The sequence below is a fragment of the Camelus dromedarius genome, chromosome X, assembly GCF_036321535.1.
Source record: "Camelus dromedarius isolate mCamDro1 chromosome X, mCamDro1.pat, whole genome shotgun sequence".
NCBI lineage: Eukaryota > Metazoa > Chordata > Mammalia > Artiodactyla > Camelidae > Camelus > Camelus dromedarius.
Window position 1 is genome coordinate 32313207 of NC_087472.1, and position 12265 is coordinate 32325471.

The window sequence follows — 12265 nt, forward strand, 5'->3', positions numbered from 1 at the left end:
GTTCTTGAGATTGTGAGGTGAGGTGTGAAGTTCCCTGAGGCCTAGGTATAGTCATCTCTGCTTTGCTGCTTAGGTAATTCATGTCTGTCACATGTGAATTATTTTTAAAGGTGCCTGTTATAGGCTCTCTTGTAAACTTGGCTACAGAGGTAGGGCAGAAAGAGTGCTAGGTTGGGAGGATTTATTGCTGCCATCAGATAAGAAAAGAGGACCCTGCTAACAGCTTCCTACCACTCAGGAATGCTATATACAGTACAGATTAGTAAGTGAATGCCGGCACAAGCCTTGGGCTCCCCCTTAAGAGAAGTGTTGAGGCATCATTGAAATTATTTATTGTTGTTGTTTATGGCATTTTCATGAAGCGCACACAATGAGGCCTAATATGATGGTTAACACTGTAGACCTGTAGGTATGAGAAGAAATATATCCCAGGCTTCGCAACCTGGAGGTAAGCTCCAAGCTAACAAGCATGACAGATTAAAAGCCTGTTTCAGTGGATGTCATGGCACCAATAGAGTTGTTAGTTACTGACCCACTAGCACTAGGATACATACTCTGAGGGGTTCTCCGTGGGAAACATTGGGTCTCGCTGCTTGTCACGGGATGTCCTTGAAATTAGCAACAGATACATGCTGGATGTGGGGATAGGTATGTGGACAGACTGTGGCTGTAGGAAGTTTTAAGACTAATTTGCTAGTTAGTAACCAGGGCTCTGCTGGTGCCTCTTCTGACTGGGTGAAGAATCATGTCTCTCTTCTTGGTGTATTAAAAAAGTCCCAAAGCAAGCATGTTATACCCTGTGTTTTCTCATGCTAGGGAAGGAGCTTTAAGAAGAGTATATCAGACTTGTGAAGCTTATTTGAATTAGGCTTTGTTAATTAGACTCTCTTTTAAGGGCTGCCAGGATGTAGGCTTGTTTGACTTCGTGCTTCATTCCTGAGGTTTTCCCTGGCATTTGAAGGTATCAACTGGGGCTTATGCCCCATGAGCAACGCTGGCTACCTGTGTGGGTGGGTATAGCCAGTAACCCTCCACATCATATGGGAGGGTTAGACTCTCTTTTAAGGGCTGCCAGGATGTAGGCTTGTTTGACTTTGTGCTTCATTCCTGAGGTTTTCCCTGGCATTTGAAGGTATCAGCTGGGGCTTATGCCCCATGAGCAATGCTGGCTACCTGTGTGGGTGGGTACAGCCAGTAACCCTCCACATCATATGGGAGGGTTAGACTCTCTTTTAAGGGCTGCCAGGATGTAGGCTTGTTTGACTTCGTGCTTCATTCCTGAGGTTTTCCGTGGCATTTGAAGGTATCAACTGGGGCTTATGCCCCATGAGCAACGCTGGCTACCTGTGTGGGTGGGTACAGCCAGTAACCCTCCACATCATATGGGCCCCACTCCTCTGCCTTAAGATTTCATTCATGCTGGCCTGCTAGAATGTTAGGAAAGCTCATATTATGCTTTCGCTGTGCTTCTGTTGTCCTCCTCCACCGACCAGAATGCCTTCCTTTGTTCTCTGTCTGTGCCCAAACCCATCCTTCATAACTCCCTCTTGTACCACCATCTCTGTGAATGGTTACAGAGATCCACGAATTGGGAAGCCCACCAAAGATGTGGGTCCTTGTCCACTCATTGAGAAAGAAGTCTCAGCAGAGGCAGAGGGACAAAGTGAAAGGCAGGCTGCTTTATTGCTCAGAAGAAGAGGAGGAAAGAAAGTGCTTGAGAAGGGAGCCATCAGCCAAGACAGCTTCAGCTCCAGTCCTGGTCGAGCCACGTGGGCTTTTACTGGATGCTTCTGCATCCTGTCCTCCTTACAGTTGTGATAGAGCCAATCAGTTCCTGTACAGGCTTCTCAGTCCTTGTATGGGCTTTTCTGGTGGTTGTAATGGTAATCGTCAACTGTCTTGGTGTTGGTGGGTGTCATTTAGCATGCTAATACATTACAATGAGCATCTAATGAGGCTGAAGGTCCACTGAAAGTCAAATCCTCCATCATCTTGGGTCTCGTTGGTTCTAACTAATTCTTTTTTGTTTTGTTTTTTTTGTTTGTTTGTTTGTTTTGTTTTAATTTGCAGCTTCATCCTGAGACTTAGGAGTGATTGGTTTCTGTCAGAGGGAGGGGCAGCGGTGTGATCCTCAGAGCAACAGGCTCAGTAACATTTTGAAAGATTACTAAAGGGGAGGCTCGGGAAGAAATCTAGTCATCATACAGTGTAGCTTTTTCCCTCCGGCAGCAGTTACAGTATCTGTCTAACAACTGTGCATCAGACAGTGAGTCTGTGACTCTGTTGTCCCAATCATCAACTGCTGGAGCCTGCTCTTTTATGACTCAGGGAAGCCTGTGAGACTTCAGCTTTTCTATACAAGAGGCAGGGGTTGAGGGGTGCCCTGCAGGGTCCTGCTTGGTCTCATCTCCATGAAGCCTTTTCTAAGTAATTCACCTCAAACCAAACTTCTTATCCTTGAAATTCAGATGTACATAAACTCTGTACCATAATGTTTTACACTTAGCTATCCTTACCTTAAGTTTCCTCTTATTATTATTGGTTTAGCTCGCTTTATCCATATAGTACCTATAATGTACGTACTTTTTTGTTGTTTGTTTTTTTAAATATTCTGCAGAGTATCTGTACCACTTAATACATGATTGATTACTAAGTCAGTGGAAGGGTTAAATCCTTGGTAGCTTCTTTAAGAATGTAAATATTTTCTGAAAAGGGCAGCCATTTATTCGATGTAAAGCAGCTTGTTATGTTAACCTAGGACACAAAGCTGGGGTAATCTATTGGAGACAAAAAGAAAAGGAAGGCTACCACAGGTGAAAAAAGAAAAAGGTCACCCCTGTTTGATGACGAGGAAACTGAGACATAGAGAGGTTACCTGACTTGCCCAGGACTGCATATCTCGTATGATATCCTGGCAACCTTGGGTGAGTGAGGGTCCTTTTCTTTTTCTGTGTCTTTTTAAAAATGCAATCCTCAGAAAAGTGTATGTAGGGGAAAGGGAGTGGGGAATAAAAAAGAATAGCTCTCTACTCACTTCTTAGAGTTGAGTGCAGGCTAATTGCAATATGTGAATTAAAAGTGACATGTTAATCTCTCTTCATCTTCCCCCTCATTCTTCTAACAACTCCTCCTCTCCCTCATTTCACTCCATTTCACTTTCCACCTCCCTCTCTCCCTCGCCTCCTCCCCTCAAGCATCTCATTACAGTTTTGCGAGAAAAATTATAGGCTACATACTGCTATATTCACACCTGGAATTTTCATCAATTTTACTGAATCAAGCTTTGAGTGCCACTTTGCACTGCATTCCCATAGCAACACCAAATAGTAGAATTGAAGGAAAAAACTGAAAGCTCAGCAGTGCAGCTCCTGGATCTTGTGCATTTATGACCTTGCTCTTCCTCCACAAGTTGCCTTTTTTTTTTTTTTTTTTTTTTTTTTACTTTGTGTTTGGAAAGGAGACACAAATTAGAATGATATCACTTCATATTTTGATTGCTTTGCATTCGAAAAATTCTCAAAAGGGTGTTCTACTGTAACCATAAACCATGGGTTTTGTATAAGAGACAGGAGAAGGCATCCTGAGACCTAGTTTCTCTGACCTACTATAGTAATGATCAGAGTAATCTGGGAGCCTCTAGCAAATCCTTCTATCTACAGTGGCCCTCCACGTGCCTACCTGTAGTCTCAGTGTCACCTGTGCTCAGAAGGAAAAAAAAGAAATTAAGTGTTTCAAAAATCAAAGGAAGCTGCCTGAGTAGACCAAAATAGAAACAAAACCAAAAACACAAAAAGCAAACCCCAAACAGTGAAAAAACCAGAATTAAATAGGGGCATTGGATGCCAGACTAAGGAACTTTGATTTTATCCTAAAGGCAATTCAGAACCGTTGAAAGTGGGACAGGAAGAAATTAAACAAGGTGCCCAGACTGTAATGGCTGATACAGAGCTAATATCAAAGTCCTGGACCCAGATTCATGTGTATTGGTTTACTTCTCTAAGTAATAGTATTTGGGATAGAAATATAAAGAGGTTAAGAGATTGGGCTCTAGACTCAGACTGCCTTTGTTCACATCTCAACGTCACCACCTTCTACCTATGTAACCTTGGATCCCAGTTTCCACCTCTGCATGATGGGAATAATAAGAGTACTTATGTCATCAGATTGTTTTGAGGATTAAATGAGATAATATACAACGATTTAGCACAATTTCTGGCGCACAGTAAGTTCTTAGTAAATGGCGGTTGCTAGTAAAAAGGAAAAAGAAGGGAAGGAAAAAGAAAAAAGAAAAGGACAAGGGAAAGGAAAGGGAAGGGAAGCAGAGCAGTCAGAGGTCATATGCTGCTGTCTTGGAGTCAGATCACATTTGGAGATTTGAACTGGCCTGGATCCAGAGCACTTGCCTGATTTTTATTGTTTTGTTGGATCAAAGATCTGCATTTCCTTCCACCTTGGCTTGAGTTGCTGGATCTCCTGTCCCCATCCACCCTGTGAAAGTGACGCCTGTTTGATGCCAGCCATATGCTGATGCTAGAGGGCGCTCCCATTATCATGGCTTGGCTCCCCTTACCATGGATAATATTGCTCCAGGTCTCCTTCCAGTCTCAGCTCAGTTGTCACCTCATCTAAGAATTCTTCCCTGATCAACTTATATAAAATAGTTCCCCCTACCCCATGCCTTCAAGAACTCCCAACCCCACTATTTTGTTTTATTTTTCCATAGGACATATTATTAATTCAGATTACCTAACGCATTGGTTCATTTATTGTCTGATTCCCCCTGTCCCCCGGAAATGTGAGGTACTTAAGAGCAGAGGCCCTGTCTGCCTTATATTCAGCACTTTTTCTCAGGCTCCCAGCATAGTATCTGGCCCAAAGTAGGTGCTCGGATAAATATTGGATGGGTGGGTGAGTAGGTGGACGAATGAATGAATTTGGCAGGTAGTTATTAAACACCTGTTATATACGTAACACCTGATTACCTATTTTGGAGAATAGACACTACTGGCCTCCTGGAGAGTTTACCAACAGAAATGCCAAACTTCAAAAGGTTGATGTGTGTTGTGTTTCTTGTTTCCTTTCCCTGTGGCTTTCACAGAAGCAGCCATTCTTGACTGTTTCAGGTGTCATGGACCAGGCTGTTTCCAAGCCACTCTTTAGAGTTGCAGGGTTTGGTTTGACTTGCTTCAGGAATGTTTCCAGCCATGTTGCTTCCTCCTAATTCAGGGTTAGACTATTGAGTTCTAAAATGTTGACATGGTTAAGTCTGTCTCCTATCACACGCCCCAACTGATTTAAGGTAAATAAATACACTTGGGAAGCTGATGTCTTGCCAAGATTTTTGCCACGTGCACCTAAAGGTAAAATACAGAAAGGCTAAGTTGACCTCTTTGTAATGACTTAGGTAATTTATTAATTTTCTTTAGGCTTATTGACTTCTATAAGAAAAAGATGTTAAATCTTAAGAGGAAACACTAACAAAAAGAAAAATTACTTGCCCCAGGTGCAAAGGGAAGGAAACTCTTAAATCACCAGCCACTGCTAGTGACAACCACCTCCAAGGCCATTTGGTGCATATCTTACTCTAAGGAAGAGAAGGACACTTTAGGGCTGAAGCTGAGAGAACTTCATTTTTGCTGTATGTTATTAGGCCTTTTCTTTTACTGGGATAAGACATCCATGTCCTAGTTTAGGGATATTAGAAGGTGCTGTTTTAAAGACCTTAATTGTTCTTTTTTAATTGCTTCTCTTACAACCCTGGGACAACCCTACAATCTCTGTTTTCTCGGTTTTATTATTGACTCACCTTCTCTGGGACTCTGCATCCCCTATTTGGACAATGGAGCTGATGCTGCAAGCTCTAGCCAGCAAATTGGAGTGGTAAATGACTGTTATCTTATTTTCTCTACTGGTAGAAAGTTCATATAAATATGGTGTTATTTTGTCATTGTTAATGGTCATTATTGCTTACTTGGGTTTCTTTATCCTGGAAAGGTGGTAATAGTAACCATTTCTTCTCATCCCATGTGACTGCTTACCACGATCAAAGCATCCATTGTTCTTGGGGTCTCAACGATCTGATATTGAATAGTTTGCTGAATCTGATACAGCATTTTGTGAGTGGTAACCATGGGTTTGCAGAAACAAGATCTGGATTTAACTGAGCTATGATCGAGTTTTCCAGATTTTAGTATCTGTGTGTTGGGCTTTGTTTTTTAAAATTACAAAAAGATATTGTCTTCACACGATATTAAGAAAAATTTTTGAATAGTCTTAAGGCAATAGTTAACTCTTAGATTTGCTCTTTCAACCAGGAGATTTCACTCTAAATCTAATTATTCATATGTTATCTCACACAGTAATACTATTTGCATAACACGAAATCATTTCCCTCAGGAATGCTGAGCATGTCCTACGCATATCAGTTTGGCTTTACGGAAAACATTCTGAGTGTACGTGTTTCTCATGGACATTAATGGGGTCAATGCCCCTAGCTGCCATTCCAAATAAGAAATCACCCCTGAATCTTGTAGTGCCCTTAGGGCTAGTAAATAGATTCTATGCCCCTGGACTCAAATAACATCAGAAGTGTTGTATACCTTCCTTGGGCCACCTTTATAAGTCCTGAAATAGATGAAGATTTTTAAGTTTGGAGTTTAAATTGGGTCAGAAGAGAAACAAAATGCCTTCTTTTTGACTTGTCTGTGCTTCCTCCGCTACTATTCTAATATTTTTGACACCAAGTTTCTCTCAATCCTGTTCTAAGAGGTTCTGTAAGATAAAAAAATAAACAGGATATCTTTGCAAATGACAAGACATAAATATAAGTATCTTTCAAGTATATATGATTCATTTTCCACATACTCCATAACAGTGATAGGATGTATGTGTGCATGGGCTTGTGTGTGTGTGTGTGTGTGTGTGTGTGTGTGTGTGTGTGTGTGTGTAACATTCTGCAATCACATACTCTTTATGGATCTATGATAGGTTCACTGGTATTTTCGATGATCTGTGAAATTAGATGGTGAGTGCACATTACTCAACATTCACTGATTAATACAGTTTGGGTTTGAAAATGCCCAATAACTACTTTATAGAACTAGTATAATTTATATTCATTCATTTCAACCAATTCCTAAATAAAATCTTCAGGGAAAAATAAAAGCTCCTTTGGTTCTGTCTGAGAAGTATGCATAATGGTTGACTTGTCATTTTATATTGTATTACCTGACTTTATCATGGTATTGCACTGTGCCAGGGATTAATTTCTTGTGTATCCATGAAAAAGAAGAAATAACTCTCTATCCAAGTCTCTACCTCAATGAACATCAAAGACATGCAGATATGATTCATGAATATTAGTTGGTTTGGATAATATGGCAGACCGGAATCAAGTGGGGTGCTTTAAAGAAAAAACCCTCATGCATGGATCCCATCCTAGAGATTCTATTTAAATGGTAGGTTATGGGACTCTGACATGAGTATTTTTCAAAGTGTCCCCCATGATTCTAATGTTCAGCCAAGGCAGAGAATCACTGATCTAGGTCAGGGTTGGCGAACATTTTCTGTAAAGGGCCACATAGTAAATATTTTAGGCTTTGCAGGCCAGAAAATGTCTGTTGCAACTACTCAACTTTTCCACTGTAGCTTGAAAGCAACCTTAGACAATACATAAGTGAATGAGTGTGGCTATACTTGAATAAAATTTTACTTACAAATACAGGAAACAGAACCAGATTTGGCCTGAGGGCTGTAATTTCTGACCCCTGCACTGGATGAGTGGTTCTCCAGTTTTAGTGTGCATCAGATCATCTGGAGGGCTTGTTAAAGTACAGATTGATGAGCTCCTCCCCCAGAGTTTCTGATTCAGGAGACGCAGGAGGGGAGTGAGAATATGTGCTTCTAATGAGTTTCTGGGTGATGCTGATGCTGCTGCTCTTGAAACCATACTTTGAAAACCACTGATCTAGACCCTTTTAGCTCTAATCTGTTTTCTACACTGATTCATGATTTAGTCTACTCTGGATCATTTATAGACCTCCAGTTAAAGTTAGTGGAAGAGAAGAATAATTCCTTATACGGTAAAATGTATTGATAAATACCGATACAAAAACCAGCATCATAGTTAGCTATGAAACTAAGAGTATTTTCATCAGAGCTAGGAATAAGGCAATATCACCACTATTGTTTGACTCAGTTCTGAATGTATCAGCTAAAACAATTAGATGAAAGACAGATGTAAAATATTTAAAACTTGGAAAAAAGGAGACAAAATGATCATCATTTACAAATATGATTGCTATACCTGGAAAATCTAAGAGTACTAACTGGAAATTATTAGAATTATATAAATACATATATACAGAAATATAGAATATATATAGTGGATTCCCTTGATAAAAGCAGGTAAAACCTAGAATTAAGATCTTATTAAGAAATGTAGAGAACCAATATGAAGAAAAATTTTAAAACTCTATTGAGGGATGCGAATATATAGAAAGACAGATACCTTGTTCTTGGATGGGAAGATAATACTAAAAGATATTAAAATTTAATGTGATTCCAACTAAAATACTCAGGGAACTTTGGTCTAGGCAGAATGATGACAAAATACATACAAAATAGGAAAATAAACATGTGAGGATAGCTAGGAAAATTATGAAAAGTAGGAATAATGAGTAAGGATTAACTTTATAATATATATTTTAAACTATAGTAATTAAGGTACAGAAATAGGAAGACATGTCAAATAAATAGATGTTTTATCCCAGAAATAGACCCAACACTAACATATAATTAGCCATATTAAAATAGAAGATTATGTTGAAACTGACGATTCCCTATCTCATTCTCTATATCAAAATTAATTCCAAGGAGATCATAGATTTGAAAATAAAATAAATTTTAAAAGTATTAGAGTTAAAAACACTGGCCATGGAGGTGGGTAAGGGTCATGAAATATATAAAAGGCCTAAGGCAAATATGGAAACCTTAGTGGAAAGTATTAATAAATGTCACTATAAATTTTTAAATTCTTTACAGAAGAAGATATAATGACTGAAGGGGAAAGCTGGAAAATATCTTGCAACATGTATAGTAGATAAAAGCCTAATAATTTGCATTCTTATGAATCAGTGCAGGATCACTATTTAATACAAGGGAAGGGAGATAACAAGCAATTCAATTAATGAGAATAAAAACGGCTTATAAACATAGGAAACAATCTTAAGTTTTGGTCATGAGTAAATGCAGATTAAAGTGAGTGGTAAATGTTAATTTTTGATAATATACAGTGTTGGCAACTGAACAGGTAACATAGTTAGAAGCAAATCCTTTCCTAGAAATTTGTCCTATTGATTCATGGTGATTTGTCCCCAAGGGGACATTTGGCGATGTCTGGAGACGTTTTTGATTGTCTCAACAGGGTGGCGGTGCTACTGGAATCCAGTGGATAGAAACCAAGAATATTTGTAAACCTTCTATAACGTATTAAACAATACCCTACAACAAATAATTATCTGGCCAAAAGTGTCAATTGTTCTGAGATTGAGAAATCCTGCTATAGATATACATGCGTGCACAGATGTACGTTCAGATGCTCTTTGCAGCATCATTTGTATAAACAAAAGACTGGAAGCAACCTAAATGTCCACAAATAGAAGTCTGATCACATAAAATGTGACATATCCAGAGAGTGCTATTACATAGTCTATAAAAATAAAAAGGTAGGTATATGCTGTTAGGGAAATATTTACAAGATATGCTAAGTGAAGAAAAATCAGGATACAGAGCAGGTAGACAATATATGTCCCCATTTGTGAAATAGAAATATATATGTGTGTGTATGCACACACATATATATGTGAAAATCACCAAGGATGCAAAAGAAATTATTGAAAATGGTCACTCTTGGTTAATGGGTCTAGGGTGAGAGACTCACCTTTTATTGTGTTCTCTTTTGTTCCCTTTGACATTTTATGAAAGTGGGCTTTTTTTTTTTTTTTCATGTTTTTTGAAGAAACCCAGACTGATATTACTCCATCTTTCCTCCACAAGCGGCCTCTCCCATTTCCACCCTAAACAGAAACAATTCTTGGAAGATGGAGTTAGTTATTAGTTTGTTTTTGATCTGTGCCTTCTGCCTATGAAGTCTTTATCCCAATTTCACCCCCCACTTTTTTTTTTAATTTTAAAATCTCACTTTCTAAACCCAGTCTTTGCTAGTCTCCTTAGTTGCATGGGATCCCCCTTTCATTTACATATATAACACTTTGTATATATTTTTAAGGCACTCATATTCTGTGTTGTAATTATTTATGACATTTTCTGTTTTTCTTTTTGCCTCTACCCCAAGCACACACATTAGATTGCGAACTTTTCAAGGGTTAAACCATATGGTATTCATCTTTGAACCATTCACAATGTGCAACAGAGTGCCTAAGACATAATCATTGTCAAAAAATAGTTGTTAAAATAATGCCATTTGCAGCAACATGGATGGACCTGGAGATTGTCATACTAAGTGAAGTAAGCCAAAAAGAGAAGGAAAAATCACGTATATGTGGAATCTTAAAAAATGACACAAATGAATTTATTTACAAAACAGACTCATGGGCATAGAAAACAAATTGTTACCGGGGGGAAGGTGAGGGGTGGAGGGATAAATAGGGAGTTTGGGATTTGCAGATACTAACTACTACATATAAAATAAACAAGGTCCTACTGTATAGCCCAGGGAACTATTCAATATCTTGTAATAGCGTATAATGAAAAAGAATATATATCTATATCTATATCTATATATATATCTATGTCTCTGAATCACTATGCTGAATAAAGGAAATTAACACAACATTGTAAACTGACTGTACTTCAATTAAAAAATTAATTAAAAATTAAAAAGTTGTTAGATCAAGTTGAATTGGATGAGAGTTTATAATATATAGGGGATTATAACTAGGTAAACGTAAAACCAAAAGCAAATGAAAAAAAAAAGCAAGTTTTTTCATTCTGTTAGCAGTCTAAACTCTAGTGGTGTTTAGTTTTTAAGCTTAACAGTTGAGTATGTATTATTTCCTGAACGGAAACCAACCCTATATACTATAATATACCTAGGTAATGTTTTTATAGTCTATTTTCTTTAATAAAATCACTTCAATTCTTATAGCAGTTCCACTGAAATTGTAATTGTTTCCTTTAAGTGTCAGTCATTTATCATGTGTCTCACCGGGGAAAGTACTGCTGGTTCTTATTTTACAAGTGACACAACAATTCTAGAAGCGAATGAGACACTTCTTTTATCGTCTCTAGCCTCTGTGTGTCTTGACTGTTGTATGATCTACTGAAAATTGGCATTTCAAGATATTCATGAGAATGAAACATGTCCATCATCATCACACCTCCCATTTCCTTAGGAACAACAGGGTATATAGTAGAGAAACTCATTAAGATATTTCTCGAGGAATGCTTCAACATCCATTTTTATATATCCCAGGATAAGGTCAAATTATGATAGGAATTTTGTTATGGAATTTGAAGTTCTTGGTCTTTTGAATCATTATGCATTTTTTATTTTTTTAAGTGGAATTTTTATTTTTATCTTTTATATTTATATATATATATATATATTTATTGAAGTATAATCGGTTTACAATGTTGTGTCAATTTCTGGTGTACAGCACAATGCTTTAGTCATATAGGAACATACATATATTCGTTTTCATATTCTTTTTCACCATAAGTTAGATCTGGGCTTGGTTGGAGGTGTGACAGTACTGAGTGTTGCCATATCCTAGTCTTCCTGGATGGCTTACTAGACTCTATATATGAATATATGAAAGTGATGTATTACTATTTTTAACTTGTGGTTATGGACCAAATAGGAAGAAATGACTAAAACTGACTGCAAGTAAAAGGAATAAGAAAAAAATAATAAACCATATTAAAAATCAAATTTGCCTAGTTTTTCCTTCTCTGTGTTTACAGACATTTGAATTAAATGTTTTTTTCCACTTTAAAAATCTGTAAATTTATTTAAGCATCAGTGCTTGCGTTTTTCTAGAAAAGATTTGAGTGTTTTCAGATAATAGTGCTCAAATAGCAGAGTCCCATATCAAAATATTTTAATTACAAACATAAACACTAAAAAACTCCATTGACATCTCACAGCTAAGTGAGATGATGAAATGACTGGTAACAGACAGACTATACACGCTGGGAAGAGTAGGTGTTTTATTGTAACCTGGAACTGTCCTCACAGATGTCA

General features: G+C 37.8%; 1 protein-coding gene across 1 annotated transcript in view; it reads left to right on the forward strand.

Annotated features, from left to right (window-relative positions):
- IL1RAPL2 (interleukin 1 receptor accessory protein like 2) overlaps window positions 1–12265 on the forward strand; it is a 1161988-nt gene that overhangs the window by 561085 nt on the left and 588638 nt on the right. The window lies entirely within an intron of this gene.